At 37.3% G+C, this 24,518-nt stretch overlaps 1 long non-coding RNA gene and 1 pseudogene across 1 annotated transcript; one reads left to right on the forward strand and one right to left on the reverse strand.

Annotated features, from left to right (window-relative positions):
* Positions 1 to 1,166: 1,166 nt before the first annotated feature.
* On the reverse strand, positions 1,167 to 12,918 carry LOC125094266 (uncharacterized). Its single transcript, XR_007125432.1, has 3 exons — positions 12,848 to 12,918; positions 8,901 to 8,999; positions 1,167 to 2,840 (listed from the first exon to the last, which is right to left on the reverse strand). It is a non-coding gene; the product is annotated as an uncharacterized LOC125094266 (long non-coding RNA).
* Positions 12,919 to 14,811: 1,893 nt separating this feature from the next.
* On the forward strand, positions 14,812 to 17,257 carry LOC125094109 (60S ribosomal protein L12-like; annotated as a pseudogene).
* The last annotated feature ends 7,261 nt before the right edge of the window (positions 17,258 to 24,518 follow it).

A 24,518-nucleotide genomic window follows, 5' to 3' on the forward strand; every position in this document is an offset into this window, starting at 1 on the left:
TAGAGAGGTTCAATTAAGAAAGTTCTCCTGTGCCCTCCTAAGACTCCTGGGCTTTATTGGGTGGTGGAAGCCAAGTAAAGGGTTATCAGGAATTGTGATTACTGTGAAAAATAAAACTGAATTTTGGCTTTAGTGTGGAAGGGGATTACATGGGAGTGGAATGGAGGCAGGGAGAAAAGTTAGGGGGTTATTGCAATAATTATGCTGAATAATGATGGATACTTAATACTATATTATGGGTAGTTTGAGGGCAGTGAGAGAAAAGGAGAGAAATTGAAGATATACAAGGATTCTTTCCCAGAGAGCAGGTGGGTGGTGATGCCACCAACCATTGTTATTAGAGATGAGGAGATAAGAAAAGTCTTGAATTAGTTCAGTTTTAACATGCAGTGTTTTAGGTATCTGTGGAAAAGTTGAGAATAGGTAGAGATATAAGTATGGAACTCAGGAGAAAAAAATGCATTCTAATTTATATCATTGAGAGTTATTTTCATGTTGATTCTAGCTGAAGCCTTGGGAGTGTGTGAAATCACTCAGAGAAAGTAGATGCAACAAAAGAAGACAAGAAAAGAAATAATAAACCAGAGACAAAAAAGACAGAGAATCCAGTAAAGAAGAATTATATAGAACAATCTGGAAAATGGAAGAAAAAGAAGAAGAGAGTGGGGTGGCATCCAAAGGAAAGACTTTGGGTAAGCAAATTACTCTCCACATTGTGGGTGAAAGTTTGATAATCAATGGAAGGGCTGAGTCATATCTCCCTGTTTTTCTTATTTTATAACAAAAGAGTGAGAATCAAAAAGAGATCACAAGCCACAAAATAAACCACTTAAGTTCACCATATGGAGCTAGAATTTTTTTTTTCCTTTTCATTTACTTTTACTTGTAGGCAAGGTTTGTTTATTTTTATTATTCTAAGTGTGTATAAGTGTGGCACAAAAGCTAATTTTTTTTAAAGATTTTATTTTATTTATTTGACAGAGATCACAAGTAGGCAGAGAGGCAGGCAGAGAGAGAGGGGGAAGCAGGCTTCCTGCTGTGAGCAGAGAGCCCCATGCGGGGCTTCATCCCAGGACCCTGGGATCATGACCTGGGCCGAAGGCAGAGGCTTTAACCCACTGAGCCACCCAGGTGCCCCACAAAAGCTAATTTTAATAAAGGTAATATAGAGAAGCAAAGTCAAGTCATCCATACTACTTCCATACAGAGATAATAGTCATTATATGTAATAACTATATATTTTTAGATAAACATCCTTCTCAAGGTCTATGCATTTTTTACATAATTGAGATATTACAAACAGAATACAACTTTAATCATAGATTTACAAGCAATTTCCATGTCTTTAAAAAACTTGTAAAACATTTTGAAAGTCTGCAAAAACGTATTCTAATCCATTTAGCCATTTGCTTATATTAAGTATTTAGTTTATGTTCCTTTCACAATTCTAAATAATGTTTATGCATAAAACATTGTATACAGGTTATTATTGTAATAAATATTAGACATTATATTACAAAAACAATGGGTAGAATTAAGATATCTTATTTCCTCAACTGATATTTTTATCAAACTCACAAAATATTTGTTTTATGTAATTTAATGAATGACCAAGAATCAAACCTACACCCTCATACACAAAGGGAAGAGTAGATTCCTTCTCTTGGATCCTTTGATATTATAACATAAGAATGAGTTTATGGGAAGTTATTTGTGGAAGCACTTTGTTTATTTAGCTAAGCTGAAGGAAAAAAAAAACGTGCATCTTAAACCTAGAACAGTGGTGCATATCCACTGTAATGTATGAAACTAAAATAAAATATGATTTATAATGGTATTTAGAACAAGAAGCACATTAGATCAAGGAGCATTCACGGAAAAGAATGCTTGATAGAAATCTGAGTTTGTTCATAACTCCTGAACCCCCAGCTGAAACTTGTAGAGAGCTTTCTTTTACTCAGTAACTTAGTAAATCCCATGAAAAAAGATAGTGTGAACTCCTAGACAGGTAAGCAGGTAGGTAGGTAGATAGATAAGTTCATATATCAACTTTCTAGGCTAGGGTGTCCAGTTGTTTGGATGTATCGGTGTAGATATTGCTGCGGAAGTATTGTTTAGATGTGATTAAACTTAAATTGGTAGAATTTAGGTAAGCAAATTACTCTCCACATTGTGGGTGGGCCTCATCCAGTCAGTTGAATGAATGAATGAAGTGCTTTGGGGAGATATGAGCATATGTGATAATTCATCATATATAACCACAAAAATTTAGAAGTGAAAACTCTGGCAATGAACATTTCTGTTTCACAGTAATATTTACACTACTATGCAAGGAATAGGGCCTGCAGGACTCATCGTCACTCCTGCTGAAGGGCTTGGGACTCCAGCCACTTCTCTAGCTGCCATCTCCATTTCCCTGTAGAACCTGAGAGATGGGAAAACAGGCTAAGAAGGGAGGTGTAATGCAAAACCTTATATACTCTCTCCCTCTGCAGTCCTTACTCCGGACAAGCTACTATTTAGTGCATTGTGTTGACTTTTGCCTCCTCCACCATAATTTCTTTTTTAATGTATCATAGTCTTTCCATAAAACAGTCCTTTGGCTCTGCTATTTTGTTGTTATAGTCTTGGAATTATTCAAAGGACCTAGATGATGAAGAGAAGGATCTCCATCTCTCCATGGGCTCCTGCACACAGCAGGCTGTACTCCAGAGAAACAAGGGGTTCTACAAGGTGGTCGGCACTGTTCAGAGTCCCAAATATGCTATGCATCTGTGCAAATCAGAAGCAACCAAGGACCAACACCTGCATTTCCCCATCATAATCTAGGGTGAACCAACCTGAAAAACAAACAAAGCAAGAGCTTAAGGAATGTGGGAAGAGCTATTGAAACTGAAGTTTTACTGTTGGGGAAACTGTAACCAAGCAAGACATGAATTAACCATGTTAATGACAGAAAGAGCTAGAACTCTGATAATTCTTTCCATTATATGGTGCTTCACTTTTTTTCTAAATTGACAATAAATATTACAAAGCTTATTCTCAATAAACACATTTGAATAATAAAATGAAGAAATGATATTTCAGAATATGATGAATGAATACCAGCATTTGGCAAGGCATTCTCTTCCCAGAGGCCTAATTAGGTTATAATTTCAAAAGATTCTTCATGTGGCTCTCTCATGGTGTCACTACTATATTTTCATGCTTCATTTCTTACCTGCCCCTGAAATGGTGTTGCACATGGTCCAGCAGCTATTGTAACCAGACATGAAATTTTCCTTTTATTTATAATTTTGTGGAAATCCTGATATGGTTACTCTTATCTTCAAATGCAAAATCAAAGTCAAAATATTATTTTATCTTCTAAGACTGATGCTTTCAGAGTCAAGTTTGGAAGGGCACTTTCCATTTGGCTAGCATTTGGTGTCTTATGGGTTGAATTATGAGAGCTCACCCAGCAAAATTAAGCATTACCCATAGACCGGTGGTTCTCTTCATGGGGAAATTGTGCTTTAAGAAGTTGTGTGATTACTGGTTCAGACTCACAGGCTGGATGAGACAAACCACTCTTGGATTTGATGCAACACATGCCCACCCTTCAGTGTTAGAGGGCAGTTTGTGAGCATTTGGTTTCATGGGGCTTAGTTATTTATACATTTTTAACATTTTTTTTTATTTTTTATTAACATATAATGTATTATTAGCCCCAGGGATACAGGTCTGTGAATCACCAGGTTATTTATATTTTTGATGACAACTCATAATCCCATCAGCTCTTCTCTCCTAAACACTTTCATATCCAGAATCCCAGAATCCTTCATTTCTCTGTTATTTTGTATTATATTTGCATTATTTCCTTTGTCATTTTTAAGCTCATCCTAAACTCATTCTTCTCATCATTTTTGCACAAAGTATTCACAGAAAGCAAACTTTGTTTTAATGCATACTGTATTTTGACATGAGTGTAGACAATCCAGAAGGTGCTACTAAGTGTCATGGTTTCCCATAGGCCTTAATTATATATGTCTTTGTGTCAGACAAGGTAATTCGCTGAAGTAAAAATTTCCACAGCATAATAGTGAGAAGAGTGGACATCTAATTAAGTCATCCCCTAGGTGAGAGAAATCAGATAAAAATATCTAGGGGGCCTCCAGGTAACATCTAGTCCACTCCTTCTCTAACCTCCATCTATCTTACTTTAAACAAAGAGGGCAGAGGGATTACTTATTGGGGGAAGTTTAAAGAGTGCTGCAGAAGTGGCCACCAGGGACCAGGTAAAGTATGCTCTGTAAAATGAAATGGGATGTATAGAAACAGCAAGTGCCCTATGCGCCAACCTTCCCTTCAAATACACTAATAAATAGACCAAAACAAGGCAAAAATTATGTATATACAATGCTCTGTACCAAGAGGGAAATGTTTATAAATAAGAATGACTCCTGGGAGAATGTGTATATGAAAGTGGACTGTGCCCACAGCAATGTTTTCAGGAAATCTTGTTTAGTTTTCCTTTAAAGGTGTTCTGATTTTGGGTGCTTCTTACCCCCTTCACTGCTACCATCTTGATCCCAAACACCGTGAGCTCACACTTAAGCTACATCAGTGGTCTAACTTCCTTTCTTCCACCTCTTACCCTTCATCAGTATTTTATCAAATCAGTATACACAGTGACCCTTTAAAAATATAAGGCAAATCACAATAACCTCCAGCTCAATTTTGGTGGTTTCTTCCATGCAGGATGGAAGCCTCACAATGACTTTAAAAGCCTTCCTCAATATAGAACCTGGTGTTCTGATCATGTACTTAATTCTTTGTACCAGATCATCCCAAAAGTTAGTAGATGAAGAAACACTGATTATGTTATATATTTTATCTCATTATTATTATATGATATAAAATTATCTTTTATTATGATATCTGGCATGATTAAGCTCAGCCAGTGGTTCTTTCTCAGGCTCCCTCATGTACTTGGAGTCCGATGGTGGCTGGGCTGGAATCATCCAACAGGCCTTTTCAGTTACAGGTATGACAACCGAAGCTGGCTGTCAATGGTCTGTTAGCTGGAACCTAGAAGTAGTCTCTCCAAGTGGCTTGCTCTTCTTGCAGCCTGATGGCTGTGCTATAAGAACAAGTATCCCAAGGAACAAAAGGTAGAAGAAGCTGGCCATTTCTAAAGGTTTGGAGCTAGAAACTGGCGCAGCATGACTTCAACTATATGCTATTGGCCAACCAGTCTCTAGGCCTAGGTTTAAGGGGAAGGGACATAGGCTCCACTTTTTGTTGAGAGGAATGTCAGGGAATTTGGAAATTATGTTTTAAAACAACCGTAGCTGGTTACTTCTCAGACCTTCTCTGTATACCTCCTTGCTCACTCATTTCGAGTCACGCTCACCTCCTTGCTGTTTCTTAAACACACCAGGTGGACCTCTTTGCACTAGTGTTCCTTCTATGTCCACAGATGAAACCATCTACTATCCCCACCTTCTGCCCCATACCCACTGTCTAAATTCAGTAGTGTTCCTGAAAGACAAATCTAGAATTCCTCCCTTTAAACTATGCTACTTTCTATACTGTTGTTCATTTCTTAAAAAAAAAAAAAAAAAAACACGTGATCTTACTCTTCCTTTGGTATGCTTAATGAATCAAGTTATTACTGAATACAGAGTGGGTGGAAGGGTAATTAATCACTGATATTTATAATGATTCCTTAGGAGTACAAAAATAACCTTGACATCAAAAAATTATGTTTGGCAAGATATAGTTAGTAAAACAAGGTTTTAACAATTTCATTTTAGTAAGTTTTTCAATAACAAATATTGACATAAAGAGAGAATTCTGGTTAATTTAGAATCAACCAGAAAATGATTTGAAATACTTCTTTCTTTAGATTTCTTTTAGTTCCAGTTTCCACTGAAATGAACATGTAAAGTTAGATCACAATAGATAAAAAAATGCATCTCACATTTATCTTATATATATTTGAGTATTATGTTCAGGATTTTTTGCTGAGAAGTGATGTGATAGTTCATTCAAAGATACATTTTATTTTTGCTATCTCAAGATCTGGCAATACAAAGCATTATAAATGGATGAAGATTTTCAGGCTTTTAACAAGGTGATTGAGAAATGCATGCTTTGGTGAAGGAGTATAAAACATAGGAGAAGAACACACAGTGTTACAAAAATGTCCTTTGATGAACAATGGGGGAGGAAGGGCTGAAACATAATTATCCTATGTCGCTCCTTGTGTCTAATTAACCAGTAAATGGTATCTATTCAATCTCTTGGATCTGTCCTTTTCTCTCCACCCTAGCACCAGCACCTTGAATTATGGCATCATCATTCTGCAGTCCACTAAGGTAACAATTTTCTAAATGGTTTCCAAGACTCCTCTCTTGCCCTCTTAAGTTCACTTCTCACATTATCACTAGGGTAATATTTCTTAAAACAAAACTCAATCATGCAGGGACACAATTCCTTTCTTAAAACCTTTCAACCAGCTCTCCATTGGCCTAAGGAAAAGGAAAGTTGAAGCTCCCCAGCATGACATCTAGGTCCTCTTATGGCCTGGCCCTTGCTTCCCTCTTCAACCCCACCCTTTACCCCTCTCTCCCACACTCGCCATTCAAAATCTCCTCGTCCTGAAGCACAGTGTTTCCTGACACAGTTCCCCTTCCGTCCCAGGTCAGTATTAACTCAGAAGGTGTAATGAAGTCTGTTCCCCTTCTGTCTGTTCCCCTTCTTACTTCTGAGTCTTTGCACTTGTTATCTTCGCACCCCTTCACTGTCCTTTCTTCTGTGGGAACTTATGAAGTTGTTAATATCTGCCCATTGTCTAGTCCTCTCTAAACACATGAATTGGGAATAGTGAATACAGAAAATTATGAATAGGTCAGATGGTTCCAGACAAAGTAGGAATAGTACCATGACTAGGAAGGACTGGTCAGCATGAGTGGTCACACACCGTACCCAGGTTAAATGAAGTTTTCACTTTGGGGGCTTTAGTGATTGAAATCTCCCAAATAGGTTCAATTCCTAATTGCTAATCCCTACTGATGTTACTGTATTTAGAAATAGGGGCTTTGCAGATTTAATGAAGTTAAGATGAGATCATTCTAGATGAGGGTAGATCCTAAATCCAATGACTGATGATCTTATAAGGAGAGACCTAGAGACACAGACACACAGAGACCAATGAGGCCATCAGAGGCCGAGAATGGTACCAAGGCAGCTGCAAGGTGATGATTGCCAACAATCAGTAAAAGCTTGGAAGAGGCAAGGAAGGATTCTTCCCTTTCTAAGCTTTCAGAAGGAGCATGGCTCTGCCAACACCTAGGTTTTTTACTTCAAGCCTCCTGAATTATGACAGAATAAATTTCAATTGTATTAAGCCACCCAATTTGTGGTGATTTTTTATGGAAGGTCTAAGAAACTATACAGATGCCCATCAGAATGATCTATAAAACATCTAAAAATAGACATGCCAGTTTCCCATTGAAAACACAGTGAGTAAGAATGTCAAATTCTTATTCTTATTCATAAATACCTGAGACACAGGTTTATGTGTTTTAACTCCAAAGCTTGTTATAATGCATAATCAAAGTTGAAAATCACCAGACAAGATGATTTTGAAGTCTTAACTTTACAATTCAATGGCTTCAAGTCCCAATGGCTATTTTTTTTAAGTTTTTATAATTTTTTAAAATTTATTTGAGAAAGAGAGTGAGATAAAGAAAGATCATGGAGGACCAGGGAGAAGCAGACTTGCGTCTGAGCAGGGGGAGCCCACTGTGGGTCTCTATCCCAGGACCCTGAAATCATGACCTGAGCTGAAGGCAGAGGCTTAACCAACTTAACCACCCAGTTGCCCCCCAATGGACTATTTTAAAAGAAAAAAAATATTAATTTATAGCCTACTTTGGTTATTCATGCAAACACATGAATCCACTTGCAATTGTTTGTATGGATGCATGCATAGACTTAACTGTTTGGTACATAGACATTCTAGGTGTTGAGTTATTCACATTAAATTGTTTGTTTTGGAGTTGATACCAGTTTGAAAGACAAGTACATTTAAATATTTAAAGATTTATAATTATCCCAAACAAGAACAACATATGGTTTTGCTCCTGTAAGTGCTCCACAAAGAATAACTGCCTGTATTTTGTTGCATTTTTAAATCGTGTGATAAAGTAGAAAATTATCAGGATCTGGCTCTTCAGTTCTTGCTAAAATAATTACTGAAAAAAATTGAACAGATGCTAGATATAAATAAATTTCATAAACTCAGATATTTGGAGATCTTCTGTGGATTCTGGGCACTACTTGTAGAGATATATTTATGATGGCTTCAATGAAACAATATTTTGTACTTCTCCAGGTCAGTGCAATGAGGTGAATCTCTCTTCCAATAAAACACGATAGCAACATGGTGCTGGAATGTCATAGTTTTTATCTGGTAGTAGGAGGACAAACATGTTCTTATTTCTGTATAACCAGAGACTCAGCAGCCATAAATTACTTCCAAAATCATAATGTTCTTCTTTTTCTGTTCTCTACTGGCAGTACGCAAAGCCCAGAAAATAAAATTTCTCTACTGAAAATAGAGATTCTAAAATTTGTTTCTGTAAGTTATAAAAGAAGAGGTGACCCCAATAGGATATGACCACCTGGATCTCAATACACTTGGTCAGTGCGTGGTGAGAAAGGGTGCCACTTCTCTTGCATCATCAAATTTAACAAAGGGGACGGTTAGACCAATTGACAAGTGCCATTCTTGGGGAATTACATTTAGAACTGCTATTGTTACCACATTCAGAGCAATACAGTGAAGTGAGATGAATATACACAGAAAAGTTGGGAAGTATAAGATTATGTTTCTAGCAGCAGACACTTACCAGAGGGCAAGTTGGGATTTATGATGATTTCTGTGTATTCAGGCAGAAGGAGCCAGCATGCAGCAGAAGATATGATTCACATGTGGGCTTCAATTAAGGCTATCAAAGAGCAACAAGGGAACAAGATACAAGGGTAGGAAGGTAATTAGAACTTACTCTTAACATTTCTTAATTGCCAACCTTTATCAGTAGCAGATGGTAGGTAAGCAGGAATTTGGGGGAATAGCCACCTTTTTGACATTACCTCTAATTAAGAAGGCTTTCTCAGTTATCAGGACAAACTTTGATATCATTGTATTTTTCCCAGGTCAGTATTAACTCAGAAGGTGTAATGAAGTCTGTTCCCCTTCTGTCTATCATTTACTCTAGCTGCTTCCATCTGTTCTAAGGTGAAAAGATGAACTTTTCAATGATTTTTGTCCAGGCTGCATACTCAGGGGTCCCCAGTGACTCATGAGTGTTACTTCTCACTGGCTAATCTTTAGGGGAGAACCATCCTAACCACATCATTGAGACAGACCTGGGAGAATCTAAAATGGGATCTAATATGTCAGACCATCATTATGTCAGAGCAAGAGAATTTGATACAAAACAACAATGAAACAAAACATTGCTACTTACCATTCAGTTCAAATGCAATACTGTTTTGAAAGAAGGAAACCATCCCAGGCCAGTGCAAGACCAGTGCAGACCAGTCAAAGGTGTTTGTTATCCTTTACAAATCCTATTCTTGGCAGATTCTAGGTTATGACTATAACTCTGCATAAGTGCAGAGTTTTCTCTCCTTTTTTAAAAAGATTTATTTATTTTAATTAATTAGTTAATTAATTAATTTGACAGAGATCACAAGTAAGCAGAGAGGCAGGCAGAGAGAGAGGGGGAAGCAGTCTCCCCGCTTAGCAGAGAGCCTGATGTGGAGCTCAATCCCAGGACCCTGAAATCATAACCTGAGCCAAAATCAAGAGTCGGCCGCTTAACCAACTGAGCCACCCAGACACCCCTAATGCAGTTTTCTTAAATGTCTCTGATAGTGTCTCTGTAAAGTCCTCTGATACGTGCACCTGTTACAACACGATCACTTCGACAGCTTCTCTTTTTACAGAACATTTGTTAGTTAATCTATGGCAATGATTCTCAAGGTGTAGTTTTCACACCAACAGCATCAGCAACACCTGGAAAATTGTTAGTAATGCAGAATCTCAGGCCTTACCCCAAATCCACTGAATCAGAAACTCTGGGGGTGGGGCTCAGAAATCTGTGTTTTAACAAGCCCCTCAGTATTTCTAAGGGAAACTAAAGTTTTAAGCAATGACCTTAGAAATAGATACCAGTTAGTGGATGATGGCCTATACCATACAATATGCTTTAAAAGCATTATGGCAGTCAGTCCTCACAATTACCATGTGAAACAGGTCTTACATTACTCTCTTTCTGTAGATTAACAAAGACTTATCAAAACAAAGTAACATAGCCAAAGTCCCAAAGCTAAAGAGTAGGAGCTAGATTTCTCACCACATTCTGGCAAGTCTAAGCTCATACTCCTAACCACTGCAGACTATCCAAGCAGAAACAGAAAAGACAAGAATTTTCCCAATTTTGGGTAAAGATATTCTGAGGCACTTAACACACCAACTGTAGGCCCCAAATAGAAAAGATTACATAAAACTGTTCAAAAACTCAAGGCTCTGGGAGTCAGCAACTGACCCAGCAATGAAGAAAAATGACCTCCCTTAAAGACATAAAGTCTCCTGCATTGTGGAATAAAATATCTGTATCCCATTTTAAAAAGTGATTTAAGGCCATGTTAATAAGTGTTTTCCAAAATCTCAGTTGGGAAGCAACTAATCTGAAATGTCAATAATATATAAATTATAGTCACGGATATTGTGGCAAATGGAGCCTGTGATGTAATGACTGCAGGAAAGTTATATATGGGTTAGCCCCCCTCAGGATCCTCTTTAACACATTGTATTTCAGTGCTAAACCTTGGATTAAAAAAAAAAAAAAAAAAAAACTTGAAGGAAGCGTGTAAAAACCAGTTTGTATTTATTTTTTAGGTATATGTTAAGAAAAATTTTACCATATTATTCAGTGTCCTTTGAAGGACCCACAGCAAGCAAGATTTTAACATGACTTTTCTGAAGGTCATTCGTGGTGAGTCATTGGTTCTGCACAATTTTAGTGGGTCTTCCAGAAAACTTGTTCTGCTGTTGAGTAGGTCTACAAATATTAGATTATATCTAGTTATGCTATGTTTTCGCTGTAAATCTTCTCAGAGCCTTTAGCATGCTAGTGTGTTTAGAGCCCTACATTCTAAAACTCATATTAAAGTCAGACATTCAGTTGTGCAAAACAATAGCATAATGTAGAGAAAAAAACATGAACTCCAAAGCCTATCTATCTGGATACATCCCAGTTCTAACACTCACTAGCTGTGCAGCTCTAGCAAGATGTTCAATCTGTCTCAGTTCCCTCAGCTGGAAAACGTTTTTGTTGTTGTTGTTGTTGTTGTTGTTGTTGTTGTTGAAATAAAACCAACCTCTTAGAATTGTTTTTAAGATTAAAATACGTGAAGGGTCTAGAAGAGAACCTGGCATATGGTCAAAACTACATAAACATTTGTTAACCAGCAATTGAACTAGCTCTCAAGGCTAATGTCATTGTTCCTTTCTCTTTGATCTAGCTGCCTGCTTGTCAGCATCTATTTCCCTTTTATTAATTTTAAGGTACCCAAGTCACTTGTAAGTGGCATCCCTTTTTGGAGTTATATAAATGATAAGAGGGCATGTTTCAAAATGAGGCAGATGGGACAAAAGGGAACTTTCAAAATAAACTGATCAGTCAGTGTTTCTGAGAACAGTTAGGGAAATAAGTGCTTGTCAGTTTAATGGGAATATAGTTAATGGAAACCTTCCTGTGGATCTGATTGGTTGATTGTGACACTCCTCCAAACTTAGTATCTAATTCCATTTGCTCTGATCTGAGTTTCCCAAGAAAAATTTCCTACTGTAATAATCAGCTATTGTGAGAATAGTTTATTCTTAACAGTATTTTGGTTTATCTTTTGTTCTTTTCTGACCTCAGGTAGCATAAATTAATCATCGCTTGAACACCTTGAGTGAATTGATAGAAGTGCGTTTTTTTTTACTGACAAAGATAAAAAGTAGAAAAAGTTGCAGGAGGAATGGAAACAAAAGCAATGCCCATCACCAGGAGACGTAGAACTGGTTATACTGGAGATGACTCTGCTTCCATCCTTAATGCTGGCACAGACTTGCCAAAGGGCTGTGCATTACCCTTGTAAGTCTTTTGTAGGCCTGCTGATGAAGGTGTGCTATCAAAGAAATGGGGAAAAGGTGTTTGCCACCTGACAACAGTACAGTTGGGAGACAATAATTAAATCAAGATGGACAGCAGGTTTGAAAACTGCCAGTGTTAATGAAGATGTATTCACTAGTGATATTTGATCAGATCTTCTGGGTGGATTTTTAGATTTCATTAGTTAAAGACATAAAATGGTCTGTCTGATTAAAGAGGGGACAAAACAGTAGGGAGCACCCATAAATTACTCTAGCTCAATTAGGTGCAGACAGTTTAGTGAGTGTTTATTACTAGTACAAAGGAAGATTTTCCAATTAGATTAAAAGGTTTTGAAAACAACAGTTACAGTGATTTAGACCAATTGCTAGAATAGTGTATCAGGAGAAGTTTTATTGATTAAAAGTAAACTGATAAGTGATTTGTAGTGTTCATTGTTTATCAGTAGAACCCTTGCTGTGGGGTACAATTTTCCTCACAAGATCAATGGGAGGACTGGGCTAATTTCTTCTCGCCCTGAAAATTGATAAGAATATAAAGGGCAGCTGGATCACTGCTGAAAATACCACCATGATTTATTCAGGTTAATCATCAAGAAAGTGACGTTGCATAAATCATTGGGAATTTACCTTGCCAGGCTGGGTCCTTCAGGCTGGTTTCACTGTCATAACGTGGACCAAAGAAAGACGGAAAGAAGCCTAGGATTTAATCAAACAAAGCCTTTAGCTCACTAAGCTGCCATAAGTTATTGCAAAACCTGGAAATGGCAAGGAATCAAAGGGAAGTTGCACAGACACCTTCTCTGATAGTGACTACTAGAATTTATGACAATAATTGGGTGGGATGAAGCCTAAGAGGCAGGCTGGTAGCTCATGATGTGTCCCTTTCTTTTGACTCCATATGTCTTCTGGAAGTGATGAGCAAATGAGCACTTGGCCACAGGTCTTGAAGTAGGCATTTCATTGGCCACCAACTTTCTTACCATGTGTGATTAAATATGAAAATAAGCAGAAAAAAGCCTGAAGAAATGATAGCTAGGTCTCTGGATTCTGCAGATGAAAGCAATACTAATGTATGCTACACGTAGATATCAAAACATATATTACAAAAATGCTGCATAAGAGATGGAGTGAACAAATATTTTCCCCCCATACAACTCTTATTCTTTAAAAAGTAGTTTAGAGATAAGCAATATTCCCTTTTCATTTCCTTATTGAAATATATCCCAAATTTGTCCTTCTGAAAGGTTTGCCCCTTGTGGTTCAATTCGTTCTCACTTACTTGTATAACTTTGACTTTCTTAACTGAAATTCTGAAGCCAGAAGCAGCAGCTTGAAACATCCAAAGGGCAGAAGAAGACAACAAACTAGCCTTCCATCTGTTGTGACATTTAGTACTTGCTTTTCCTGAGAAAATGCTTAGTGAATCAATTTCGTATTAGCATTAAGAAATTAAGATCTTAGTTCACATGATGCATACACATGTTCTATTTCCCCTAAGTATGGAATCAATCTGCCTGGTTTGAACACCCACACTTCCCTTCCTAGCTACATGCGTATGACATGGAGTCATTTCTTGATTTCTCTAAACCCCAGTTTGCTTCTCTGTAAAGTGGATATAACAGTGTTTAACACATATGATTGTTTAAAGAAATAATTGGGAGAATATATGTAAAGTGCTCCCTATGGTTCATTGGAAATGTAAAATAAATGTTAATTTTCTTATTCATATTTTTAATGTTTTTCTATAACTACATTGTATAATGGTTTATTGATGCAATGTAAACATGTTCCAATATTTCACATCATATCTAAAATTGTTATAATTCAACAAATTCTGACTGCATTTTCCTATGTAACAAGAGAAAAACATGTACAGAATCAGACAATTCATTTCTCATTGCTTATAAAGTGAATGTTCTTAAGAGCAAAGATGTAACACTCCTGTAATCTGGCCCACATACTCAGGGGTTTAAAGGTTAGAAAATCTCTAATAAGTCTTGAATACACTGCCTAAGGAACCAGCATCAGTCAGGGGCTCAATCTGGGTCATCAAATGTACTGTCGGTTTATACTAGCTAAACAATCACCAGAAGTAGACAAAAATCAGTGATCAGTGACAGATTCTAGTTAAACTAGCCTATATTGTTTGTGTATAAGCAGAAGAAAGGGGAAAAGAGAGGGAAGGAGACTGTGAGAAAGAGGGAGAGAGATAACAGAAGTCGGCAGTAGAGTGAGAGCCGAAGACCCTGACTGAAGACCACAGAAAAACAGGCCATTATTCATTTATGAAGCACATGAACAAGGTGCTAAGTGAATCATTGCTTCCCCCTTATAAACTGTGAGAAAACCTTGAGAGCTCTAGTTCTGGCTTCTGGGAAGATGATATGACCTAGTGAAGCCTGATATCCTACTGCATGTTTGGAATTAGCACATTCTTTGGTCTTGCTAGTAATCATTTTTCAGGTAAATGAATGTCTTGCATAAAATGACCTAACTTTCTTGCTTTTGGCTTTCAGCTCAGAAGAGGCAAAGGTAGCAGCTGTCTTCGGTCATCCCAAATCCAGGTGCATTTGACACCAGCAGCCTCCACCATGCTGCCTATGTTTGACCCTGACAAGGTCAGAGTCATGTACTGAGGAACCCTGGTGAGGTAATCAGTGCCACATCTGCCCTGGCCCCAAGGATCACCCCTCTGGGTCTGTCTCAAAAGGCTGGTGATGACCCTGGCAAGGCAACCTGTAATTTGAAGGGTCTGAGGATGAAGCTGACCATTTAGAACAGACAGGACCAGATTGACATGGTACCTTCTGCCTTTGCCTTGATTACCAAGCCCTCAAGGAACCTCCAAGAAACAGAAAGAACCAGAAAGCATTAAGCACAGTGGAAATATCACTTCTGATGGGACTGTTAAGATGTGACACCGATCTTTAGCAGAGAACTCTCTGGAACCAGTAAAGAGATCCTGGGGACTGCCCAGTCTGTGGGCTGCAATGTTGACAGCGGCCACCCCATGACATCATAGGTGACATCAATAGTGGTGTGGTGGAATGCCCAGCTAGTAACAACTACGAAGGAAAATATTTCAATAAAGGATCATTTGACAACCAAAAAAAGAGGAAGAAGAAGAATAACAACAACAACAACAACAGGAGGAAGGAGAAGAAAAAATGCCTAACTTTCTCTCCCTAGTGGCTTCTATCTAAAAATGGGAGATATTTGGGGGTGCCTGGGTGGCTCAGTGGGTTAAGCCTCTGCCTTTGGCTTGGGTCATGATCTCAGGATCCTTGGATTGAGCCCCGCATCAGGCTCTTTGCTCAGCAGGGAACCTGCTTCCCCCTCTCTCTCTGCCTACCTCTCCACCTACTTGTGATCTCTGTCAAATAAATAAATAAAGTCTTTAAAAAAAATAAAATAAAAATGGAGATATTTTGACTTACAAAATAAAAACAGCGTATTTGGGGCACCCAGGTGGCTCAGTGGTTTAAGCATCTGCCTTCGGATTGGGTCATGATCCCAGAGGCCTGGAATCTAGTCCCACATTGTGTTCCCTCCTCAGTAGAGAGCCTGCTTCTTCCTCTGCCTCTGCTGCTCCTCCACTGGTGCTCTGTCTCTCTGTGTGTCAAATAAATAAATAAAATAATCTTAAAACAAACAAACAGCATATTAATTCCATTTCTGGTTTTAGGTAAATACCTATTTATATGATCAGATATTGCATAAAAGCCATCAAAACATATTTATTGAGATTTACTCTTTCAAAGAGAAGGCTGAGTTGTCACAGACTGTTTAGGTATCCACCCTAACACTATTTGGATCTGAGAACACAAGAAGACTGTGGGCAACAAATTCTGCTATCTGAAACTGATGTGACTCCCTTTCTAATGTGCATGTGGGAGTAAAACAAGTAGTCTTGTACTGAAAATCACTATTGTAAACGGTAGCAGAGATGCCATGACTCTGTATGCAGGAGAGGTAGTGGTGACGTCTCACTGTGGCAGTGGCATCCTGTGCTAGTCCAGTTCAGCAGTGTGGCTTTGGGCCACACTTTTAAATCTCAGCATAAATACTATTTTCTTCAGGCAGTGCTTCCAAAAGCCGTTTAATATTCTGTAGTAATGCTCTCCATGCTCAAACTAGTCAGAGTAGATGGTGTTTTAACTACAAATGAGCATTAGCACCAAAGGTAAATACGTTCCCACTTAACATTAGAAATAGAGTAGTTAAATGTCTGTTATGTTTATACGCTAAGAAGAAATGTTTAGGATTCAAATCCAGGGAAAACTATCTGAGACCCTGCTTCTAAGCACTGTGGTATGAAGTGTGTGTCCTTTACTATTCTATTCTCTCCTTGTAAATTCCTTACAGCTGACAAGATGAAGTCTAATTACCTTCACGTGTCACCAAAAGCCACTTTTAGCTTATCCCAAGCTTCTTTCTGGCTTGTTTTCTCCCCTAAAGCAAGCTTTCTATGATTCCAGTCCTGCTGAGCTTCCTCCTGGCCTTGCTCCTCTGTGCTGTCCTCCATCCTGATTCCTTCATCAGGAATTCTCCCCACCCATTTACCCAGATTCTACCTATACTTCTGAGGATTTATTCTTGAACTATTTCTCTGAGAAAATTGTAGTGCATGATGGTCCTTTCTTTTTAATTTCATATTGCTTTAAAGCACGGGATACCCACTGAGACAGGAGACTGAACATGGTTAAAGAATAATTTAAGAAAAAAAAGGAAAAAAGGAAGGGGTATTATGACCAGAAGAAGCCAAAAAATGTTCCTAAGTAGGCAGAAACAAAAGACATCTACCAGATCACTAAATACTTGGGGATAAATTACGGAAAGCGAGTATGAATCTACATTGGAAGAAACATTATGTTGGTTTGGGAAACTTGAAGGGATTAATCCTCCATGTGGACAAAAGTATGTCAATGAGATGTTTTTCAAAAAGCCTTTGATGAGGGGTGTCAATATGAGTCATTTCAAGGTTATAATTATTACGTTTTTCCAGCAGATTTTGAAGAGGAAGAACAACAACAATAGGTAGGAATAAAAGGGCACATCTACAGAGAGAACAGATGGGATTTAGAGGCCCACCTAAGCCTGGTGTTTTTCTGGTATCAGAACTAGGAATGGTCTTGGTGACAGACTGTCTTACGTTCTAAATTATTTTCTCCCTCCTTCCTTTTAGAAGATTACATATTTCTATCTTTTAATGTGACTTGCATGGCCTTTCTGTGGAAGGAATATACTTTCCAACCTGATGATACCATGTTGGTCCAAATGATTTGTTTGGGCTGGAATTTGAATAGAAGTGAGAATACGGCAATTGTAAGCCAAAAATTTTGAGCGCCATTGCCTACTTTGGTTTGGTCCCTTTTCCTCTGTTATAACAATGGTGTGTTCTAGATAGGGCCTTCAGGCTCTACTTTTATTCTGCATTCTGGAATAAGGTGGAAATGTGGGGCAGGAGCAGAGCTATTGTGACAAGTAGCTAATATAAAACGGGAACAAGGGGAAAAGCAAAAACAAAACCACACACACAAAAACTCTTTGTTTTTATAAACCACTTGAGATTTCTGGAAGGATCATTTGTTATAGCAACGAAACCTAGAAAAAAAAATGATGTAGTCTTATATAGTTAATTAACAATATATGCATAGTCTTATGTAACATTTGTTGAATGACCTGGAGAAAAGTCTGCATTGTTTCCCCTTCAATTTGCAAATAAGACAGTGCCATTTTGAAAAACTAAATGAAAAACCTGAGCATTTGCTAAGTCTCAAGCATTATGGCAACAGCTTTACCAACTTTATTTTCAGTATCCTATACAGTCCTTGCTAAAACCCTATTACAAATGAATCCCTTTACTGGCAAGGAAACTCACTTGCCCAAGTTCATAGATCTACTACCATGCACACTCATTAAAACCTGGCTTCAGGTGTCTGGATTTCAAGCATTTCTTAATTTTGGAGTGATATATAACCCATGCATGAAGTGGTAATGCAAACAATGGTAATGGAACTGAGAATCCTAAAAATGTAGAAATTACTCTAGAAAGGGTAAGAAAGAGTACCTGTAAGACATCTGAATAGAAGCAATTGACATAGACATTGAAAATAAAACTTAAGGATGCAATGGAAATTTAAAAAGCCATGGAGAATATGGAAAAAATGAATATGGCTTCAGATAAACATTTTGAAACAAACTATCATGAGTTATTATTTCTTGCTTTGCTTGAATACATTTAATTTAGATGTAATAAAATCATGGTATGGCTTGAATTCTGTGTCCTCCATTCATATGTTGAAGTCCTAACCCCTAATACCTCAGAGTATGACCTTATTTTGAAATGGAGTTGCTGCAGATGTAATTAGTTAAATTAAGATGAGGTCATGTTGGAGTAAGGTGGGCCTCTAAATCCCATCTGACAGACATCTTTATAAAATGGGGAAATTTGGACACAGACATGCACACACAGAAAATGCCAAGTGAAGGTAAAGGCACAGATCAAGGTAATGAAGGAGACGTTAATGATGGCCGAAGAGCACTGTCGAGCCCCCAGAAGCTAGGAGTGAAGAATGCAGCAGATTTCTCCTCACAGCCTTCAGAAGGATCCAGCGTGGACATGGGTTTTCTAGTCTCCAGGAAACAAGAGACAATGCCTTTCTGTTGTTTAAGCAACCAGATCTGTGATACTGTTACCCTAGTGGTCCTAGCAAACTAATATAAAATGATCACTAACTTTGAAAATAAGTTGTGAACTCAAAAGAATACACATCATTACAATGTGATAATAATCCATTTATCAATAGGATAAAAGAAGCTACTATAAAGCTACCATGAGCTGTGAAGAACAACTATGACCCATTCATGCTTCTAGTCTCTAAAGCTGACTTCCGGAGGAGAACCCGATGGCATGAAAAGATTTTAGTTTATTGTGTGAAAGGGATAGATATTTGAGGTTAGTTCAGTAAGACTGGGATGATTTCCCAGATTAAATTTTTATATTTCCCAAGAGTGCCTAATATCTCCTTGTAAATTTTTAGTTATCTTAAAAATATAGGCATAGTGGGAAGGGCAGAAGTACTCTGGCCTCCTATGGCAACACTATATTCTTTCATGCCCTCTAGCATTCAGCTGAGAACGGCGCCCTCGTGGTCAGAGAGAGTTAATTCACATCCCAGATGCCTAACTTACTCCCTGAGAGTAAATTACTCATTGGTGAGACAAGGTCATTCTTCATTTTAACCATTACTGTAGCATTTTATACTGTCATGTGCTATGTGGTTTTGCAATCCTTAAAATCCCCTGGTGAAGTAAAGGAGATGACAAACACAATTATGTCTGATTTACAGACTAGGGAACTGGGACTCAAATAAGAGACAAAGCCATCATTGGTAAGGGCCATCCCAGAAGGCAGGAACTCTGGTTCAGGTCTCTGTTTATCATGTGGAGTGCAAGAATAAACCGAAGGGATATTAGGTATGCATGCAATTCTTATATTTCTTGGAACTTTAGCTCCCCACCCAAGCTGATTTTTGGCAGCAGCCATCTGTCAAAGAAACAAAAGGTACCAAAGAAGTAAAGTACAAATTATGTACAGTGTGTTAGAATTTCAGGATTAGAGATGTCTGCAGAAGTCCAAATGAAACACTGTAACTTAAAGTCAACTTCCCGAAACAGTACCAGGAGGATTAAGGACAAACTCGTCTCACTCCTTGACACTATTTTGACAGATGGATGCATTTAAAAGCATCAGTGGAGGCACCTGCAGAGAGGCGGGGGGAAGGGGCAGAAGAGACAAAGCTTAAAAAAAACCACAAAGAACAAAAATTCCATATTTTTCATCTGAAAAATCCATATTAATTTGAAAAAAAATCATTATTTCTACTCTGTCGCTTCATTATGAGATCAAAGTGTGACTTGGCATTTATTTCAACAAGACTGTCTCCCCTACACTTGCAGTATATGAACATAGCTTTTGTCTGGGAAAGCACTGTGCCTGAACAGCTTTTGCCTGTAAAGTAATGTGGGGCTTTTTGTTGTGAGTGTTGGGGGTTGTACTTTTATATCCAAGCCCACAATCAAGGATCCCAGTTCTTGAAAACTGATAAAAACTTTCAAAATGAAATATCTGAAAGAGCCCTTAAGTCAACATTCTAGTCTCCCCTGGAATCCTGGGTATTAGACTCCAAGATCAGGGTAGCTGGTCGATTTTTGAATTTCTGAAGTTGAATGTTAGCCATTTCATGTCTGTCTCAAGGTAAATCCTCAGATACGAGCAGCTGGAGCAGATGTGATTTCATGTAATTTAATGTTTACTTGCTTTCATTTTTTATGAAGTTTGAAACATTCTTACCCATTTTCCTGCTGCCAATCAGCAATCCAATGTTACCCGGAATGCTCCATTGATTCCAAAACCAATGACTGTGTCGCCAGTGCTTAGAGAGCATGATTGCTCTTTTCAAAGCAAGAGGCTGGGTAGAGATGGCCCTTCTGAGTTTGATCAATTTTACCACAATGAGGCAGAAAACTTAAGAATCATTGTGATGACCTATTTATATTGATGTCACGCAGGTCCAGGGCTCTTCTAGCTCAAAGACTTACAGATGGGAATTACAATTTGGGGGATGACAAGTGTGTGGAAATAGCCCCACAAATCTATGCCAGGGGACACCAAAACTTTTCTAGTGATTTTACCATTTAGTAAAACAAACATGTGATTAGACTTGCTCGTATGATCCAAGTTACACTCTTTAATACAGTTACAGAATTTCTGGTTTGGGGGCAAGACTTAGTATCTACTAAACTAAATAACATTCTTAACAGACCAAGTAAATTGATTACCATCACATGCTGTCACGTGTAATAATAAGGAAGAGTCCTCAGATATTCTTTCATTTGGACTTTAAGATAAAACTCTACCGATTACAACAATTTGGAAAGAAGTTTCTAGTTTGAGGAGAAATTAGACTTAAAAAGAATGTACATTGGTGAGGCATCTTTTTTTTTTTTTCATAAGTCATTTTTTAGTTGTAAAATTCGCAACATAAAATTCACCATTTTAACTATTTTAAAGTGTGCAATTTGGTAGCATTTAGTATGTTCACAATGTCACAATGTCTCAGCTCAGTCTAGTTCCAAAATATTCTCATTACCCCAAAAGGGACCTCCATACCCACTAAACAGTCACTACCCCTTTCTCTCTATTCACAAACCCTGGCAACCACTCATCTGCTTTCTGTCTTTACAGATTGTCCTCTTCTGGATGTTTCATGTAAACAGAGTCATATAATATGTGGTCTTTGTGTCTGGCTTAAACTTCTACTAAGCTTCATGTTTTCAGAGTTATCCACACTATAGCATAGCCCAGTGCTTCATTACTCTTTATGGCTGGATGATATTCTATTGTATAGATATACCACATTTTGTTTATCCATTCATCAGTTTATCAACATCAGGGTTGTTTATATCTTTTTGACTACTCTAAATAGTACTGTTAGGAATATTCAGGTACAAGGTTTTGTTTGAATATCTGTTTTAAATTCTTTGGAGTATATACCTAGGATTGGAATAGTTGGATCACGTGGTAATTCTATGTTTAAGAGATTGAAACACTGCCAAACTGTTTTTCATAGTAGCTGAGCCATTTTACACACCAGCAATATATGGGTGATCCAGTTTCTCCATATCCTTGCAATATTTCTTATTTCTTCTTCTTATTATTATTTTCATCATCCTAGGTGTTATTTGGTACCTCATTGTGCTTTGATTTGCAATCCTGGATGACAAAGGATAAGCATTTTTGTGTGTGTGCTTACTGATCATTAGTATATCTTTGGCAAATTTTTTATTTATTTTTCCTTTGGAGAAATTTCTGTTCAAGTACTTCATGCAATTTTTAATTGGGTTGTTTGGTTTTTTGTTGTTGATAGTAAGGGTCTTTTACATACTCTGGATACTAGATTCTTTTCATATTATTTGCAAATATTTGGTCCCATTTTGTGGGTTTCATTTTCACTTTCCTGACAGTATGTCCTTTGATGTATAAATGTTTTTTAATTTTGATGAAGTCCCATTCAACAATTTTTTTCCTTTGTTGCTTATGTTTTTGGTGTTATATCTAAGAAACCATTGCCAACTCCAAGGTCATGAGATTTACTTTTGTTTTCTTCTAAGAATTTTGTAGTTTTAATTCTGACATTTATTTCTTTATTCCATTTACTTAATTTTTGTCTATAGTATGAGGAAAGAGTCTAATTTCATTCTTTTGCATGTGTATACCCAATTGTCCTAACATCATTTGAAAAAGACAATATTCTTTTCCATTGGATGGTTTGGGTACCCTTTTCAAAATAAATTGATCACAACCATGTTGGTTTATTTCTATATTCTAAATTCTATTCCATTAATCTATGTGTCGGTCCTTAAGTCAGTACTACACCCGTTTGATTACTATAGCTTTGTAGTGAGTTCTGGAATTAAGAAGTATGACTACTCCAACTTTGTTCATCTCCAAGATTGTTTTGGCTATTCGTGGTCTCTTGGAATTCCATATAAATTTTATAATTAGCTCTTCCATTTCTTTTTGTTTAAATTTATTTTTTATTACTATTTTTTTATTTTGTTAGATTTGTTTATTATTATGTTCAGTTAGCCAACATATAGTACATCATTAGTTTTTGATATAGTGTTCAACAATTTATTAGTTGTGTATAATACCCAAACCAGAATTAGTTGTGTATAATATAATAATGATGGTCATCACAACATGTGCTCTCCTTAATACACATTTCTTAAAAAAAATTGATATTTTGATCATTATATGTATTATATGTATCATTATATATCATTAATATGTATGTTGTTTTAGGGAATAATTCCATTTAACAATATCATGTCTTCCAATCCATGAGCACGCAATGTTTTTCCATTTATTTAGGTCTTCTTTAATATTTTTAGCAGTGCTTATAGCTTTCAATGTACCTGTACATTGTAGAGAATGTCTGGATAACAGGTACAATGGGTTACTATAGATAAACTTTATAGTTTAAAGAAATCAATAGGACTATTTTTAAAAATCATATTTCTATTGATATTATGGCTATTATCATATTCCTATTTCATAAAATAATACTGAATTTAAGATAAACCCTTCTTGCTGGGATTGAAATAATCGTAACGTACACTGGCTTTCAGAATGACTATAATTTATACTTACAAAATATTTTTTGTCTCTTGGGTAAATAATAAATCTGCCTGCCTAAGACTACGAATCATTAGAAAAAACAAAAAGGAATCTAGGAGTTAAGCAAAATAGATTTTTAACAAAAAGAAATGGTGAGAAGCTATAAAGACTTATTGAACATTTAAGACTCGCCTATATTTTTTGTGAAAATGTGTATTTTTGGTAACTTTTATTTATCTGTCAGAGAGAAAGAGAACGACAGGCAGAGGTAGAGGGAGAAGTAGACTCCCCACTGAGCAGGGAGTCCCATTCAGAACTCAATCTCAGAACCCTGGGATCATGACCTGAGCTGAAGGCAGATGTTTAACTGACTGAGCTACCCAGGCACCCTGTGAAAATTTGTACTTTATTTTATCTTTGTTCTTTTTTTTTTTTTAACGTAAAATGTATTATTTGCTTCAGGGGTCAGATCTATGAATCATCAGTCTTACACAATTCACAGCACTCACCATAGCACATATCCTCCCCAATGTCCATAACCCAGCCACCCTATTCCTCCCCCCACCACCCCCCAGCAACCATCAGTCTGTTTCCTGAGATTAAGGGTCTCTTATGGTTTGTATCCCTCCCCGGTCCCATCTTGATTCATTTTTTTCCCTCCCTTCCCCCCAAGATCCCCACCCTGCATCTCAAATTCCTCCTATCAGAGAGATCATATGATAATTGTTTTTCTTTGATTTACTTATTTCTCACTTAGCATAATACCCTCTACTTCCATCCATGTCATTGCAAATGACAAGGTTTTGCTTTTTTGATGGCTGGATATCATATGTGTGTGTGTGTGTGTGTGTGTGTGTGTGTGTGTGTGTATATACATATATATACATCTTCTTTATCTATTCATATGTTGATGGACATCTAGGTTCTTTCCATAGTTAGGCTATTGTGGACATTGCTGCTATAAACATTCAGGTGCAAGTGCTCCCTTGGATCACTACATTTGTATCTTTAGGGTAAATACCCAGTAGTGCAATTGCTGGGTCGTAGGGTTGCTCTATTTTCACCTTTTTGAGGAACCTCCATATTGTTTTCCAGAGTGGCTATACCAGCTTG

Source organism: Lutra lutra, chromosome 2 (assembly GCF_902655055.1).
Source record: "Lutra lutra chromosome 2, mLutLut1.2, whole genome shotgun sequence".
Taxonomy (NCBI): Eukaryota; Metazoa; Chordata; class Mammalia; order Carnivora; family Mustelidae; genus Lutra; species Lutra lutra.